Genomic DNA, 19,223 nt, shown 5'->3' with positions numbered 1-19,223 from the left:
GTACCCCAATGGGAAGGGTTCTTTGTACTTTGCCAGGATACGAGCATTATGTAATGTGGATCTACTAAGCTAATGTCAAAAAAGGACTAAGGTGTTACTGCTGGTCTGACAGGTGACCCTTAAAACCTATGTTTTCACATATTTCTGAGACTTAAAGATTGCTAACCTCAGTCTTAACTGACTGGTGATATTTCATCCATATGTCTGCTTGGTGTTAAGAAATTCTCCGAACTGAATTATATGGGTAAAACCACATAACAGTGATAATATTGGATAACTCACTAATTAAAATCTAAAATTGAAATATGAAATGTTTTATTTGAAATTATCATATACATGTGGAACTGAAAGATTGAAAGGTACAACTTATCATAATAAATTTTATCATCCTGAATGAATTATGTAATGTAAGCAATATAATTATAAGACATAGATTTTCCCTATTCAGTGGTCTTATAAAAATACCATAAAAATATTGAATTCTAGTTACAAAACATGTATTTATGGGCTATAGGTCACTTTCCTAATTTTCTTATTTAATTCTTTGCACTATACCTGTCCTTGTGAAATTCGTCCCCAACTCTTAGTTGAATTTTTATTGCTAACGACAGCTTATTATCTTACTTGTCTTGAGGATAAATTGAGTGTTATCATTGCATTATCAATTTTTGTCTTCTCTTTTTACACTTATTTAAAGATTATTTTTTGTCTCACTGTTATGTTTATCTAGTATGTTTAAGTGGTAACTCAGTATTATAGGGTATCGAGTGCCAGTTACTCCCCTTTTTTTTGGGGCGTTACATAATTATTCCCAAGAGTAAATATTTTTACATTTTAAATGAGAGGAAACATTGATTTCCAAATGAGTTCATGAGGATCTTTAGAGTATAATATATTTTAATATAACCTTTTGAGTAATAATCTCAAAGCTTGAGGATGAGGACATTCTTTTAAAAATATGAGCTGAGTATATTATTAGGAGTTGTATTAAACACCAATATGGGGACGATTCATACAACTCAAAGTACTCATAAACCATGTAGCCAGCGTGGGTAGAAAAGGTTATATTTTTTTACATGATTCATTATTATTTTTTAATCATATCTTTGTCACACCCCGAGCTTACACCCTGAATGTGGCCGACACCCAATAACCATTGCTGGACTTAAGCGAACCGTTGGTCTGACTTACTTAACTCAATAGAAAAACAAGAACATTCTCATAATTAAATAAATGAACGTCTTTTGCCAAATCAAACTTAAGTCTAAAACATAATATCTGAAATAAAAGAGAATCAACTAAAATAAATGACTATATGTTTATGAACCCTCTAAAAATACAATGATGAATGTTGGGACAGACCCCACAACATTCTGAAATTGAAAGACTAGAAAGAGTATAAGAGGATCTTTCGGAATGCAGGAGTCTCACCACTGACTCTGAGTGCTCAAACTGGATCAACGATGCGCTGGATGCTGATCCTGATTATCTACATCTACATCATAAGACGATGCCGACCAAGTGACATCAGTACATCGAATGTATGAGTATGCGAGTTGGAATGCTAAAAAATGACTTAAGCTTGATGATAATAAGATGAACTTAACTTGGCTCTACTCAATTCAAGAAATACTCTACTCTATGTATGTATATAAAACAAATTTTAACACATGCGTTATATATAAACCTTGTAAAATATTAAATCAACTTAGTTCATCAAATAATATGTGATAGCAAACTCAACTTTACTTATATATAAAAGTAATATAGTTCTGTGGGAGATTCTCTAACCGACAACAACCACTATGAGCCTAAGTGATGATACAACGTCTCGCCCACGCTGCCAGAACTGTTCTGTACTTTGTCATAGCATAAAACATCCTAAAATTAGTGGATCCACTAGCTTAACTAACGTGATCATCTAAAAGGTATGACCTGTTAATACCCATGATGGCTACATCATATTCATATAGACTTGAGTTAATATGAACTCCCATACCTATATCTGTGCTCAATATTACTCCCAAAATATACTTTAACTCATGTGTTTTAAAACAACTTCTTCTTTGGGTTGAGATAATTGCGCCACTTAGGTTAATAAATCTCTCTAGGAATCAATGTTCCCTTTCCTTGCTCAAAACTCTTTCCGAAATCTTCGTTTCCTCTTTAACTTAAAGTTGAAAACATTTATAAACTCTTAGGGAATACTTAGTCCCCTTATATCATTTGAGAAATGAACTCAACTTTTTACACTTCACTTGACTTGGAAGTTTTGACTTAATAAACTCTTTAGGGAATACTTACTTCCCTTATACTTCCTTGAAAGAAAGACTTCAACTCTTACTCTTTCTTTAACTCTAAGCTTGAGTCTTAAACGAAGTTAAAACGTTTAAATAAGACTCTTGGAAACTTTAGGAAACTCTACTTTTAACTTACTTAATAGCTTTAGACTTAAATTCTTAACTCCTTTGACTTTGATCTTAACTTTCCTTGAATGGATTATGGATTCAAGGTTGGGTTGAGTTCTTTGATGATTTCTAGGTATTTAGGAATCATTTGAAGTAATTAAAGTCGTTGGAAGATGTTAAAGTACTTTGGAAGAACTTAAAAGGTCTATTTTACGAAAACTGGACGAGAAAATGTCGGGTTGGGCGTACAGGTGGCGTGCTTCACCAGCCTCAATTGACTAGGGCTTGGTTGAGGGGCACTGGTGCTGCGCGCCTCAAGGCCTCAGTTGAGTGCGGCCAAATTTCGGTGCACTGCAGGCGCGCTGCCCCGAAAACCCAAAAGCTCTCACCTCTCTATACTTTCTCTCTCCCCAATTCCTCCATTGAAGAAGGACGAAAGCTTGAAGAAGAAGGTCAATTTCTCTAGGATTTCACTTAAATTTCGTGGATTAATCTTCATTAAGGTATGAGTTCTTCACTCTTGGGATTCCTTTCCCCAAGAGGTCCTCCCAAAGTTGATTTTCAAATTACCCAATTCTTTAGGGTTTTCCAATTCTAATGGGTTTTCTTCTAAACTTCAAATTGATGATAAATTGTGATTTCTATGACTAATTGAGTACAGTATGTTGATTAACTGATGTTAATTTATGCAATTTTATGTTGATCATGTTCCCTTTCAAAAATTTCCCAAATCTTGGATCTTGGTTATAAATTGATGGGAATTGAATTATAAATTGATTATTAGACTTGTTTGATCTATTCTAATTCATCTATGAATTGAGTAGGGTAATGTATTGTCGGGATTGGATCAAATTCATGATTAACCCTAATTCCCCTAACCCTAGGTTATGAATTGATGGTAATTAGGATAGTGATGATTCAATTGACCTAGTTCTTGTATTAATTGCTATTGATTGATGTTACTACACCAATTATTGGATGCAATTGGTTGGTTGATGGTAAGACCATGATGATGACTTTTGAAGTAGATTTGGTAAGTCTTCATGATCCTAACCTTTACTTCAATTATGATAGCTTGTGATAGAAGATTTGGTTCATTTGAGTATACCTTGTGACTAGACTAAGTAGGTGTTGGTATGATGTTAAATTGAAATGTCTTGACTATGTGATTGTAAGATTATGCTTAAGATGAAATGATATGAGGTTGTTTGCGAAGTACCTATGTACCTTAAAATGAAACGATGATGTTAATGTACTAATCTCACATATGAGGGTTGCCATGAAAGGATATTTTCATGTAATACCTATTGATCTAAGTGACAATGACTATATAAGGGATTAGACCCTATGACCTAAACTAAGTGATGATTAATAAAGAAAGACATTTCAAAAGGGACTCTAACTTAGCACCGAGTGAATTTGTAGATGAGGGGTGGTGCCTTCCCAAGGAGGGAAGCTAGGGTTCACCATAGTCCTCACGGAGTGGATACCCTTATAGTCCAAAAATGGCATAGAGTGATGTTTACATGACAGCTCCCAAGCTCCATAAACTATGTTGCCACCATAGGAACACTAACTAGTGGATCCACCTAGATGCTTTGTTCATGTTCGGTACTACTTTGGCCGGTAGACCGCCTTCCAACGGTGTAAGGTTTTTCAACACCAGACTCTACACTTAGCTCTTATGGTGTATGTCGGTTAAGGCAAGTGTCCCGAAAGTTAAATGAAGTAATGGATTTTACACTAACTAGGGTGACTTGAGAGGTTTAACTTAGTCTAGGTAGGGGTGTTAGACTATACCTATTCTTGCACTAGTTTGCCTTGAGGGAACCCTTAGGAGGTTCCTCTTGTGTTCTTATAACGTATATGCTATGAAGATGTCAACTTGATGTTGATGATCCTATATGATGTTAGTTTCATTTATGAACATGATATTGCTCTATATTGCTAAATATGATTACGGTTATTACTGATACTATGTTATGTTGAGTTAGGCATTATTTGTTATCATTTCTTTGGTTTAATTGATAGACTAAGGTTATATGGATTTGCTTGGTCGTTGCACTTGTAGGCTAAATGGTGGTTTATGAGTAAGGGTCTTGCTTATATTATGATGTTATGAACTCTTGTATATGTCGATCTGACTATTTCTTGTTGATATTGGTCTTGTGTCGTACATGGGTTTAACTTATGGATTATGTGATTATTGGCTTATATGGGTTATTCATTGTGCATAAGGCTTTTCAAAGTACCTTAGCATGGTTTTGATCAAATGTCCTTTTTAGCATGATTTCACTTGTTTTTTGTGCATATACCCATACTTAGTGCAAGTGTGTACTAACCCATGTTTGATGTTTACTACAAATGTAGGATCCAGCCCTTGATATTAGAGAAGGCTTTGAAGACTACTTGGATTCTTATCTTCCAAGTTCGGTAGGTACTAATTTTCCGAGGACGATGCCATTATCTACCTATTAGATGTTGTTTAGTCTTAAAGACACTTTGTTCATTCTCTTTCATTTCGGTACTATAATTGTAAAGCTTATACGTGGCTATAATTGTTGATGTAAGGGCTATACCCAAATTGTGATACGCTTGTCTATATGGTTTAATACGAGACAATGTTATAGACTTCTTATGAGAGTATCTTATACTATGTATGTCCAATAAAAGTAGAAGACTATGTAATCTTCTTATATGAAAGGTCTATATATACTCGATAAATATATATTATGTGCCAGCGAAAGGTCTAAGTAAACCTCAATGTAGAAGTAATCGAAAAGTTTCAAATTTTCCGCATTTTTAACCTATGAATGTAATGATGAATGCTAAGAGGCTATTCTTAGTCCTCTCGAGGACGACGACGCCGGTTACGTCTAGGCGGTGCTCCCCGGATGTGACAAACTTGGTATTAGAGCATGAGTTTGAATACCTTTATGATTGATGTCTCGTTAAAGCACGTCTACGTAGATTATTATTCATAATTGTGAAGCACTCCACACTTATGAATGAGGAACTATGTGATGCTTACGAAACTCTCATCTTTTGTAATCCTATGTCGTGCCTCTAGAGTCTACTTTATGTGTGCTTTCACCTAAAACTTGATAGTGGTTTTAGGTATGAATACTCTAAGAGAAGCCAAAAGAAGGGCCGAGGAAGGCTTTTATAATGCGGGAGCACAAGAAAACCAAGTGCCTCCACTTGAAGAAGTTGCTATAAGTGATGAAGTTTCGGTTGCTCCTCCTCCTATGGAGGATGGGGATATAAGGTCTTATTTTCTCCAAATGGCTAAAGCCATTACAACCCAAGCACAAGCTATGACGGCCCAAGCTAATCGGGAGGTGGTACCCCGAGGAAACCAACAAGTTAGCACCATGCCATCCCATTTGAGGGATTTCACTAGGATGAATCTCCCTACTTTCTATGGGTCCAATGTTGAGGAGGACCCCCAAGAGTTCATCGATGAAGTCTGCAAGATTATCTATGCTATGGGATTGACTACTAACGAGAAGGCCGAGTTAGCCACTTACCAACTCAAAGAAAGATGTGGCCCTAACTTGGTACGTCAGAGAGACAATAGGCCTCTAAGGGGTGGTCCGGTGACATGGGAGATTTTCAAGAAGGCTTTTCTTGACCGGTTCTTTCCTAGAGAGAAGAGGGAATCCAAAGTGGAAAAATTCAACAACCTTCATCAAGGAGGTTTGAGTGTACTTGACTACTCTTTGAAATTCACTAAATTGTCAAGGTATTCTCCTTCATTGGTATCCGACCCTAGAGATGAAATGAGACACTTTGTGACGGGGTTTTTGGATAACTTGAAAGAAGAATATCATTCGGCTATGCTACATGATAATATGAACATTTCTCATCTCATGGTGCATTCTCAACAAGTGGAAGAGACTAGGGTGAAGAAGAAGAGTAGGGAAGCAAATAGGGTAAAGTCTTTTGATAGTGGTTCTTCAAAAGGTAGGCTTGATATCCAAGACAATCATAGGTTCAAAAAAGAGGTTCTCCAATCAAGTTCCTTCCAAGTTCCCAAAGGCTTGTGATGATAGGGTGTCTAACCTTAAGCCTCAGAAGGGAAGGGTACTAGTTCACCAATTAAGAAGCCAACTTGTGGAAAGCGTGGCAAGAAACATTATGATGATTGCCTCATTAGGACGGACAATTGCTTTAGTTGTGGTAAAAGTGAGCACAAAGTTCGAGATTGCCCAAATTTGAAGGGTCAAGACAAGGGTAGTGGTCAAGCTCAAGCAAGAGGTTCTAGTGATGCCTGGAAGAAGAATCACTTCTATGCTCTCCTCTCTAGGGGTGAGCAAGAGACTTCTCCCGATGTGGTGACCGGTATGTTGAAACTCTTTTCTATTGATGTATATTCTTGACTTGGTCCTGGTGCTACTTTTTCAATTGTTACTCCTCTAGTAGCTAAAAGTTTGACATTTTGCCCAATATCATTTGGAGTTAGTAGAACTCAATATGGTTGATTTTGATGTTATCTTTGGTATGGATAGGTTGCATTATTGTTTCACTTTAAAAGATTGTAGAACAAGGGTGGTGAAGTTTACTTTCCAAATGAACCCGTTTTAGAGTGGAAGGGGGGAAATTATATTCCTAAACCTGGTATAATTTCTTGTTTTAAAGTTGGTAGGATGATCTCTAAAGGGTGTTTATACCATATAGTAAGAGTCCAAGATTTAGACTCTGAAATTCCTCCCATTGAGTCACTCCCCGTTGTGAGGAAACTTCTGGAGGTATTTGCAAATGAACTTCCCGGTTTTCCTTCTGAACGGGAAATTGATTTTGGTATCGACTTTCCACCAGATACAAATTCCATTTCAATTCTTCTTTATCGGATGGCTCCGGCCGAACTGAAAGAGTTGAAGTCTCAACTCAAAGACTTACTACACAAGGGAGGTTGTGTGTGACTAATGTGAATGATATGAGGAGTAGTATCCTTCACGAAGCTCATGGAGTCCGTTACTCTATTCATCTGGGTTCTACAAAGATGTACCATGACCTTAGAGAAGTGTTTTGGTGGGATGGCCTAAAAAGGGATATTGCAGAGTTTGGGATATTGCGGACTTTGTTGCAAAGTGTCCCAATTGTCAACAACTTAAGGCCGAATACCAAAAGTCGAGTGGTCTAATAGAAGAAATCCAAATTCCTACTTGGAAGGAGGAATATGTTAATATGGATTTTGTGGTGGGTTTGCCTCGAACTAGAAAGCAATATGACTATATATTGGTGGTAGTGGATAGATTGACCAAATCCGTTCACTTTATTCTCGTTAAGTCTACTTATTCGGTGGAAGACTATGCAAGGATCTATATCAACACGATAGTGAGTAATCTGGGGTTCCTTTGTCCATTATATCGGATAGAGTTGCTCAATTTACATCCCGGTTTTGGAGATCATTTCAAAGAGGTTTGGTACTCAAGTAAAGTTGAGCATCGCTTTTCATCCTCAATTGGATGGTCAAGCGGAGCGTAGTATTCAAACTCTTGAAGATATTCTTAGGGCTTGTATCGTTGATTTCAAGGGAAATTGGGATGAGCACTTGCCTTTGGTGGAGTTCTCATATAACAATATCTCTCATTCATCCATCTTTATTGCTCATTATGAAGCCTTGTATGGTAGGAGGTGTAGGTATCTTATTGTATGGTTTGAGGTTGGAGAATCTTCACTTATTGGTCCCGATTTAATCTATAAGACTTTGAAGAAAGTTCATATCAGAAGGAACGGGTTGCAAACAGCCTATAGTCGGAAAAAGTATAATGTCGATCATAGGATAAGAGACCTTGAAGAGGGTGATAAGGTGTATTTGAAAATTTCTCCCATGAAAAGGGTGGTTAGATTTGGTAAGGAAGGGAAGTTGAGTCCTCGTCATGTGGGTTCCTATGAAATCTTGCAAAGGTTGGTAAGGTTGCATATGAGTTGAAACTTCCTAGTGAAGTATCTTTGGTTCATCCGGTTTTCCATGTTTCTATGCTTAAAAAGCGTATCGGTATCCTGAGTCTATTCTTCCTATTTAAGGTCTTGGTATGAAGGATAACCTCTTCTATGAGGAGGTTCTGGTTGAAATCCTTTAATCGTCAAGTGAAGAGGTTGAGGAACAAAGATGTGGCCTCCGTAAAAGTGTTATGGAGAAACCACCTAGTTGAGAGAGCAACATGGGAGGTCGAGGCCGACATGAAGTCCCGTTATCTCCATCTCTTTCTTTATTAAGGTTAGTTGTCCTCTTAATAATGAAAAATAATATGTTAATGTGACTTTGACTTGTTTTGTAAAGATATGCATATTTATGGTAAAAAAAAAGGTTTTATGCTAAAATAAGTTTCATGGAAGAATGCTCTTTTGCTCTACTTGCACTTATTTGTGTACTTGGTATGTTGTTTTCTTCATAATGTGATATTGAGCATGTAAATGTGTTGAGAAAGGAACTTTGGCATAATTGACACTTTAATAATATGTGGAGCTCATGTTATTGTTGTGAGAAGAAAATTCCTCATATTGTGACTTTGAGCCTTCTATGTGCAAAATAGATATTTTGAGTCATTATGTGAAGGCCATATTGTTATTTTAAATTGAGTGGTAACTCATGTTGATGATGTATATTGATGGTTGGGCTGCTAGTGTGGAGTCTATCCTTTCCCTTTTAAAAGTTTAGTGCCATTCGGGGACGAATGTTCCTAAAGGGGGGATAATGTAACACTCCAAAAAGTCAAGACCTAATATAGAGACGAACATGAGTTTATAAAGGACTAGATACTTTTTTAAGACCTAAAATAACTTATATAAGTCATCCAAGAAGTGTTAGAGCCAAGACATCAAAGAACGTCCATGACGTCCAAAAACTAGCCTAATTGAAGTAGTTGACGTCGCTATGTTTGGGGATGGTTTCGGAGGTTCAAATCAAGACTCAAATTATTAAAAAGACTTTGGTTAGGTAAAGTATAGTATAGAGGGTCTAAACGTACAATAATGACGCACCAAGGACTACCCGAAGGGTCATAAAGGAGGACCCCAACATGGGTGGGCATGCTGCCAAAGCAGCCTGCGACAGTCAAGAATTAGTGGGCTGCTGCGCGACGCGCAGCCCACACTGACCTCACTGTCCCAAAATTTATTTTTGGGGAATAAAATGTGTGTTGGCCCCGCGACGCGGAGCCACTTCCCAGATTAGGTAAAATCATATTTTTGACATTTTGACTTCACAAAAAGAACCATTTATATGAGGGGTGTTTTGGGTAATTTAGGGGGTGATTATATATAGCCTAAGGGTCATTTTAAGTCAATTTCACTCATCCAAACCCAATTACCAAAACAAAACCCAAAAGCTCTAACCTCTCTCTACTTTCTCTCTCCCCAATTCCTCCATCGAAGAAGGAAGAAAGCTTGAAAAAGAAGGTCAATTTCTCTAGGATTTTACGTCATTTAGTGGATTAATCTTCATTAAGTTATGGGTTCTTCACTCTTGGGATTCTTTTCCCCAAGAGGTCCTCTCAAAGTTGATTTTCAAATTACCCTATTCCATGGGGTTTTCCAATTCTAATAGGTTATCTTCTAAATTTCAAATTGATGATAAATTGTGATTTCCTATGAATAATTGAGTATAGATTTATGATTAATTGATGTTAATTGATGCAATTTTATATTGATCATGTTCCCTTTCCCAAATTCCCAAATCTTGGATATTGGTTATAAATTGATGGAAATTGATTATGAATTGATTATTAGACTTGTTTTTATCTACTCTAATTCATCTATGGATTGACTAGGGTAATGTATTGTTGGTATTGGATCAAATTCATGATGAACCATAATTCCCCTAACCCTAGGTTATGATTTAATCTTAATTGGGATAGTGATGATGCAATTGACCTAGTTCTTGTATTAATTACTATTAACTGATGTTACTACACCTGTTATTGGATGAAATTGGTTGGTTGATGGTAAGACCGTGATGATGACTTTTGAAGGAGATTTGGTAAGTCTTCATGATCCTAACCTTTACTTCAATTATGATAGCTTGTGATTGAAGATGTGGTTCAATTGAGTATACCTTGTGAATAGCCTTTGTAGGTGTTGGTATGATGTTGAATTGAAATGTCTTGACTATGTGATTGTGAGATTATGCTTAAGATTAAATGATATAAGGTTTTTTTGTGAAGTACCTATGTGCCTTAATATGAAACGATGATGTTAATGTGCTAATCTCACATATGAGGGTTGCCATGAAAGGATATTCTCATGCAATACCTATTGAGCTAAATGACAATGAGTATATAAGGGATTAAAACCTATGACCTAAACTAAGTGATGGTTAATAAAGAAATACATTTCAAAAGGGACTCTAGCTTAGCAACGAGTGAACTTGTAGATGAGGGGTGACACCTTCCCAAGGAGGGAAAGTAGGGTTCACCATAGTCCTCACAGGGTGGATAGCCTTATAGTCCAAAAAGGTCATAGGGTTATGCTTCCATGACAGCCCCCAAGCTCCATAAACTATTTTTCCACCATAGGAATACTAGCTAGTGGATCCACCTAGATGCTATGTTCATGTTTGGTGCTACTTTGGCCAGTACACTGCCTTCCATCGGTGTAAGGTATTACAACACCGGATTCCACACTTAACTCTTGTGGTCTATGTAGGTTAAGGAAAGTGTTCCCAAAAGTAAAATGAAGTAATTGACTATACACTAACTAGGGTGACTTGAGAGGTTTGACTTAGCCTGGGTGGGGTTATGGGACTCTACCTATGCCTTGCACTAGTTTGTCTTGAGGGGATCCTTAGAAGGTTGTTCTTATGTATTTATAATGTATATACTATGAAGACGTCGACTTTACATGTTCATGATCCTATCAGATGTTAGTTTCATTTATGAACATGCTATTGGTCTATATTACTAAACATGATGATGGTTATTATTGATGCTATGTTATTTTGAGTTAGGCATTATTTGTGATCTTTTGTTTGGTTTATTTAATTGAGTAAGGTTATGGGGCTTTGTTTGGTCATTGCACTTGTAGGGTAAATGGTGGTTTATGAGTAACGGTCTTGCTTATATCATGATGTTATGAACTCTTGTATATGTTGACTTGACTATTACTCGTTGATGTTGGTCTTGTGTCGTACATGGGTTTGATTTATGGATTATGTGATTATTGGCTTATATGGGTTATTGAGGATTTTCAAAGTACTTTAGCATGGTTTTGATCAAATGTCCTTTTTAGCATGATTTCACTTGTTTTATGTGCATATACCCACACTTAGTACAAGTTTGTACTAACCCATGTTTGATGTTTACTACAAATGTAGGATCCGGCCGTTAATATTAGAGAAGGCTTTGAAGACTACTTGGATTCTTATATTCCATGTTTGGTAGGTCCTCATTTTCCGAGGATGTTGTCATTATCTACTATTGGATGTTGTTTAGTCTTAAAGACACTTTATTCATTCTCTTTCATTTCGGTAGTATAATTGTAAAGCCTATATGTGGCTATAATTGTTGATATAAGGGCTATGCCCAAAATGTGTTACTCTTGTGTAGATGGTTTAATAAGAGACAATGTCATAAACTTCGTATGAGACTATCTTATACTATGTATGTGCAATAAAAGCAGAAGAATATGTAATCTTCTTATATGAAGGGTCTATGTATACTCTACAAATATATATAATATGGGTAAGCGAGAGGGATAAGTAAACCTCAATGTAGAAGTAATCGAAAATTTTTAAATTTTTGCATTTTTAACCTACGAATGTAGTGATGAATGCTAAGATACTAGTCTTAGTCCTCTTCAAGGACAACGACGCCGGTTACGTCTAGGCGGTGCTCCCCGGATGTGACAGTCTTAAGGATCACTTAGGTGTGTATTGAAGGAGGTGTATGGGCATTTCCTTCATGTATTACCTTCGTGAGTATTAGGATAATCTTGGTTAGGGAAACTCCTACACAAATGAGTTCACTTTCTCTTAGTTTGATCTTGGGGGTTCATGGTGTCTTGATAGGAATATGGTGTGCTTGATCCAAGGAAACCCGTAAGGGGCACTAAGTTGGAGTTGTAGTATGGGATGTTACTCTCACATTGCACTTAGTGTAACTTATAAGACCCATTGGAGTAGGGCACTTAGATGAAGTTCTTAATGTAAGAATGTCATCTATTGTCTAATTATTAGTGTGTGGCTTGTCTCCCGCGCAAGGTAAGCCTATGGTTGGTGGTCTTAAGGATCACATAGGTGTGTATTGAAGGAGGTTTATGGACATTTCCTTCATGTCTTACCTTAGTGAATCTTAGGATAACTTTGTTAGGGAAACCTCAAAGAAGATTGGTTTACTGTTTTGGGAATAAATGTGTTCACTATAATGCTAAAGGGGTTTACTGTAATTTTGGGGGTAGCTTACAGTAAAATGGCCCCTTTTGTCAAAATTATGGAAATCCTTTTGTAAATGTTAAATGATGTTCTATGTGTTTTTTTTATTCTATATTCATGAAGGTTTTAGTTAATTTGCATGAAAGAGTATTCTTACTATAATGTCCCTTTTTACATCTTTTTGCATTTGCCGTACTTAGTACATTGTTTGTACTAACCCCATACTTTTCTATACTCTATAAGTATAGGTTTGGAAACAAGGAGAAGTCTAGAAGGCAAAGCTTGAGAATCTACTCTCTCAAGACTTGGTATGTCCTCATATATTCGAGGGCATAGTCTATGTTGCATAGTTTCTTTATTTAAGACTTTTTATGTACTTCTTGAAATGTAAAGGGTCGTGTCCATGAGATATTATGTCGTGTCTTTAAGTTTGGCTTGTGATGATGAGACTTTCCTAGTATTTATGAAAGAATTCCTTTTATATAAAATATTGTGAAAAGTTTTCATTTCGCACTACTTTTCATGTCTTATGTAATGAACGAGTTAAAAGGCTTGTATAAGACCCCAAGGGGTCAAGTACGCCTTGTATCGATCCAAGAGTGCCCCCTTCTTCTAGGGTGTACTTGCGGGTCATTACACCCAACTCCATCCGGACCTGACTACACTTCAAGAAAAATCTTTATTTAAGACCAATGTTTAGGGACGAGTTAATAATCTCGTCTCTAAAAGTGCATATATAGGGACGAGATCTCATTTCTGTCTTTAATTCCGTATGTTATTGTGAAGGCTCTAAATCTGGTCTCTAGAGAAAGTAATAACTGGTCCCAAATTAAAAATTAAGGCGTCATATGAAATATATTGAAAGGCGGGAACTTCATATTTTCACCATTATTGGCCGCCTAAAATTGCACTATTCATTAAAATTCTAAAAGAAAAATAAAACTAAGAAAAGACACTTCAGTTTATTTCCCAAAAGATATCGTGAAATCAAAAAAGTGAACAACCCTAGCAGAGATTTTACCAAGCTAACAACAATCCTCCCTTACAACGATCTTAGTAAAGCTCTCAACTAAAAATGAGAAAGCACAGGTTTTCCTAGCAGCAAACCCAGGCCAGGTCTCATTGATTAGTGTTTCATGCGTACGTTTTCTAAGAATATAGAAAGCAGACGTATGACTAGAAGTGATCTACACCGAATATATATCTTCTATTCACTCGGATCTCAGGTATGCCTCAACTTCTACGATTTTATTTGTTTTTTTTATGTAAAGTCATTTTTCTGTTTTTTTATTCGAGTTGTAACTCTGTCTTGTTTGAATTATTGTTCTTTAAGATAAGATTCTGATTGTTTAATTAAAAAAGATTCAGTTTTGTAGTGAAATATGATCCCAAAACGAAGGGGATCAATCAGTCCTTAAAGAAGTAAGAGTTCGTAAAGATAAGTATAATGAACTAAACTTGAAAAGAGGCACTAATAACTTAATGAACTAAAATAATAGTAAGAGATAATATTGAGAGAGTTCAGTTCAAATCGATAAATATATATGAGTTATAAGTGAACAAAACTCTCTCTTGTAATTGCAGAATGTTAAAAATGAGACAAGTGATTGCAGAATGTTAATAGATTAAGTGAGACAAATTATTGCATAATATTAAAAATGAATAAGTGAAACAAAGATTAGTGTTTTTTGATATTGAAACTGACGAAATATGTAAAACACAATAGAACTGATGAAAATGACCTCCTGTGGTGTTGCACATGGAAGATTGAAAGACCGTTATTTGGGTCTAAAACATGGAAAACATTATAACTTTCAAGAAGATGCTTTCTAATAGCTGTTTAAAGCATTCTTTCAATTTTTTTAGTTGGTTCTCTTGTTTTTGTCACTTGTATATCAGCTATGCATCCTTGTTTGTGAGTTTTTTTCCTTCTCTAAACTTGACTTGTTGAGTGTTCTCTTCTATAGCATATATAGTGTATATTGTGTGCATATATAATCAATCATATTTTGTCGATGAAATTGTATCAAGTTGATGAAAGATGAAGAAAGCAATAGAACTGATGCAAGTTACCTCTTGTATATAATGTACATAGTAGGTAGAAACAACGATAGTTTCATTTAGGTTTCAAAACTTGGAAAAGTCAAGATTTTCCAAGAAGATATGTTCTAATAGTTGCACCATATTATTTTCTGTTGTAAGACTGAATCGCTAGCTATTCTTTTTGTTCAACTTTCTGGTTAGCTTTCTCTTTTGGGAGCTAATTTTTTCTTCTTCTCTATAATTGTTTTGTTTGAGTTACACTACACATGTTTTAAATTACTCTTCTTCTCTAAGATTAGGTAGTCAATTTTTTGAAGTATATTCAAGTTTGTAGGATCCCAAAAATAATGGGATCAACCCTAAGAGAAATGACTGCTCCTAAAGAAACAAAACAGTGAGCTACTCTTGAACAGAGGCACCCACATCTAATGAGTTAAAACAGTGTTCAGAGAGAAGAGATAGGAGTTTGTCTTCGACTCTAGAAATCTTATTTGAATTCCAAGGGACTGATTGTTTACCTTTTAAGACTAACAGAGCAAGCAAGGAAGCAGTTGCAGTTATGGGAACTAATCCAAATAAGTAGCCATGTGCAACTAATTCCTAAAAGATTTCTATCTAACTAAAATAAATTAATAATTTCAAAAGAAACATTGAATTATTATATATTATAAGTGGATCACACTATAGTGTTTTGTTTGTGTCTAAGGAATCAATCATATTTTTTTACAATCAAATTACTCTAAATATAAAAGTTTAAGAAGAAACAAAACGGATACAAATTACCACATGTGATATTGTACATAGAAGGTAGAAATAGTTATAGTTCTATAAGTTACAAACTTAGCAATCTTAATATCTTTCAAGATATATGTTATTACAGTTGCACCATATATTGGTCATTTCCTATCCAACTTAATCACCACAAATTTATCAGGAAAAAGTGTAAATAACAGATTGTAATGAACTTTAGAAGCTTAAAGATGCAACTCATGAGTTCTTACAGTTATGCTTATTGTGGTTCTCTATATAGAAGGTAGAAAGAATAATAATTGTCGCCATGATTCTTGTTTTGCGATGGGGGTCACGTGATTGATTTCTCCTTTTGATTATTGATAATTAATACTGTTTAAAACCCTTATTCTTGATTACTTTGATTTTATTCATCAGTTCACTAGAAACTATCTGAAAGACTACTTATTTTTTTTTTCAGTTCACTAGACATAAATTGTTTCCTTATTAATTCACTACTTGTGGCTCTTTTATCAGGTTCAATACGAAAACTGAAAATATGGATGGATCAAGTATTTAATGAACTATCAAATACACATTTGTTGCGCCCGGGGAAATTTGAAAAGGACAAGGACGAGAGATTAAATCTTTAACATCAAAAGGAAAAAATCCAAGTAAGTGTAAGCTGAACTCTTAGGATACAAATAATAGTTCTCCATGTCCTAGATGTAATGGTGGCCCTACTTCCTATGTTGATGCAATCTGTGCAAACTATATAGCGTTCTTATATTCATTAAAAGGTTGTTGGTTTAATTGAGTTGTCACAAGTGATTTGAATTTCTGCAATCTGTGCAATATGTGCAAGTGATTGGAATTTGATTTACCTGTTTCATCTGTGCTAGTGATTTGAATTTGAAGAACCTAATGGAGCCAAGTGATTCGTGTGCTTATTAGTTCCCATATGTTCTTCATTGTGATTTCCTGAACCTTGCAGACCATTCACTATTTAGACCTGGTTGTGTTCATGTAGAATATCCTCCTTCCTGTTCAATCGATTCTGAGAGTTAGAACAACCATCTGTTTGTTCAATGCGTATCGTGGAGTTGTTTTTGGATTTTCTTGTTAGCTAGATTTAATGTTGCTCCTCGACTAGGGACCCCACAAACCCCTCCATTACTTGAATTAATCCACCTAAGGTTCATCGAGATAGTTTTCCTTGCCCATTCCGACTCTCCTTCTGAAATAGTTATCACCAACACTTCAATATTTTGAATTTTTGAAGAGTTGGACGATGAATTCATGGATGAAGAGTCGGTGGCTGTTCGGTCACCTTTATTGAGCGGGTGATTGGAATTGATCTCTGTAATTTCTTAATGTTCCCTGCATTAGTGAGATACTCCCTCCATTTCAAAAATGATCACGTAGTTTAACTTTGAACCAAGTTTAAGAAAAGAATAAGACTTTTTAATTTGTGGTTCTCAATTAAATTTATGTCAAATGTACCAAAATGTCCTTTATTCTTGTGGTCTTAAACATGCCACGTGGAAAGTTAAAATTAAAATGTTGCCAAAAAAGAAAAGGGATCATTCTTTTTTAAACAAACTAAAAAGAAAATAGGGACATTGTTTTAAATGGAGGGAATACAATTTAAAGATCATTGCACATATAGCTTTCCTCTTTTTTTTTAATTGATCTCTATTTAACTATAATTGTTCTCTGTTTTTTTTTAATTTTCTGCACAAAAAGAGATACATCTTTTTCCACTGTTCCAGCGAACACACCTTTTTTCTGCTCAAATATACATAATGATATTTCTTAAAATAAGTATTTTGATACAAAAATCACTCATCAGTTCGCAGCTTCTGTTTTTCGCTATTTTCTAGCAGTAATCATATCTTATTTCAACTCATCAATTAGTTGCCCTCATTCTTGGTTTCTATCTTCTGCACAAACACTTTTTGATACACTTAAATCAGTGTTGATGTTTTCCTCTTCTTTTTTTTAATTCATGTTGTTCCTTGATCTGTATAGGCTGGGGTTGTTTTTCCTCTTTGATTCTGGCGTTTATTCCTCAGTATGTTTTCTTCGTCTAAATCTGATGTGCTAAGTCTGTTGCTACTGTAAATTTTTCCAATGGATTCCTTGTCTTATTGTATGTTCTTATTTTAATAGGTAAAACACTGTAATGCAATCTGTAGACGTTTCATCGTCTTAACATACAATTTTCTTAGAATTGGTGCAATGACTGTAATGCAATCTGTAGACATTTTAGACTTGTGACACTCTCAAGGATCAGTTTGAGATTGTTTGGCTCATACAAGGATTAAGAATTGGAAGAAATCAATAATAACTTGGTTGTTTCCCCTGCTGCTACACAGATAACATGGTTCCTTTTCCTTAAAATTTTATATCTTGATTGTTAAATTCCTTCGCAAGAGCTTTTTTCTTTGAACCATAATAAAATCTTTTTGATGGAATCTTTTTCTATTTGTACTAATATTTTGTCATTGAAATTCTGTTTTCTGTATATATTTTTATTTTAGGTTCATTAATCTTTTTTATAATGTGTCTATTTGATGCTTTAAGTAGGCATTATTTGAAATATGACATTTACTAGATTTCTGATTTTGAAAGATCTACACAACACTTCAACATTTAGAATCATATAGAAGGCTAGGCAATGTTGTTGTTATTAGACACAAACCACATTTCAGTAATAAATTATAGACCTTAAGCATGAGGCTATGACTCTTAATTATGTAAATTTTCTTTGAAACATACTGAATTACTAATGTATGTTCTACGTTCGACAACAACCCATCAATGCTGCTATAACTTGAGAAACGAACAAGACTACGTACTCTTCACATAAATCTAATTCAAGCATTTATATGTAGAGAGTTTCACTGAAAACCTCACTGGATTCCAAAATTCCTAGTTCCGTTTTATCTTCTTTTCCTTAGTAGAACCACCTATGAGTTCCGAAATACTGATTTACTCCTTTACAAAGGTTTATCAATCTTAAAGATTCTTAAGCATTTTTTTTATTATTTTCATGCAGATTATTGATATACCTAGATAAACCTTGGTGAATTTTGAATTCTTTTGTGAAGATTGAAGCTACAAGTGAACATGTACGTTTAGAAGAAGAATAGGACCACTAATATTTTCCTAGGAAAGTTACGAAAAACTTTAAATCGTGACCTAGATCGGGATATTGCTCATTTGCCGAGTTTTTTTTTTGTAAGAAAATGTTTAAACTAGCATGGGATGTTAATTTGTTTTATATTTATGGCAGCCTTTTGTATGAAGATATTCCGTAGCAGTCTTATATTTATTGGCAACGTTTATAAAATTTTTGTGATATAAAGATCCAGATTGGTGGTCAACTAGAGACCAAAATAGTTGCTCGTCGCTAAAGGTTCATCTAGGATGCGATTGTTTATTATCTATAGAAGTTTCATCTAGGATGAGGCCACTTCTTGTCACTAAAGGTTCATCTAGGACGAGGTGTTTGTTGTCGCAAAAAATAATCTAGGACGACGTAGTTGATCGTAAAAAAAGTAATCTAGGATGAGATAGTTGCTCTTCCTAGAAGATTGTTCTAGGACGAGTTAGTTGCTAGTCTGTAATGGGATTTGAAGGACAAGGAATGACTAATTTTTCAA

The 19,223-nt window shown here is 35.2% G+C and overlaps 1 long non-coding RNA gene across 3 annotated transcripts; it reads left to right on the top strand.

Annotated features, from left to right (window-relative positions):
* The first annotated feature begins 13,725 nt into the window (after nucleotides 1-13,725).
* LOC107014268 lies at nucleotides 13,726-18,925 on the top strand. Of its 3 annotated transcripts, none has more exons than XR_003574666.1 (3): nucleotides 13,726-14,009; nucleotides 16,093-16,229; nucleotides 17,728-18,003. It is a non-coding gene; the product is annotated as an uncharacterized LOC107014268 (long non-coding RNA). The 3 variants fall into 3 exon arrangements; XR_003574668.1 differs by lacking the exon at nucleotides 17,728-18,003 and adding an exon at nucleotides 17,587-17,697; XR_001456210.2 differs by lacking the exon at nucleotides 17,728-18,003 and adding an exon at nucleotides 18,617-18,925 and having other exon boundaries at nucleotides 13,727-14,009.
* Nucleotides 18,926-19,223: the final 298 nt, after the last annotated feature.

Source organism: Solanum pennellii, chromosome 1 (assembly GCF_001406875.1).
Source record: "Solanum pennellii chromosome 1, SPENNV200".
Taxonomy (NCBI): domain Eukaryota; kingdom Viridiplantae; phylum Streptophyta; class Magnoliopsida; order Solanales; family Solanaceae; genus Solanum; species Solanum pennellii.
This window is presented reverse-complemented; position numbering and strand designations above follow the sequence as displayed.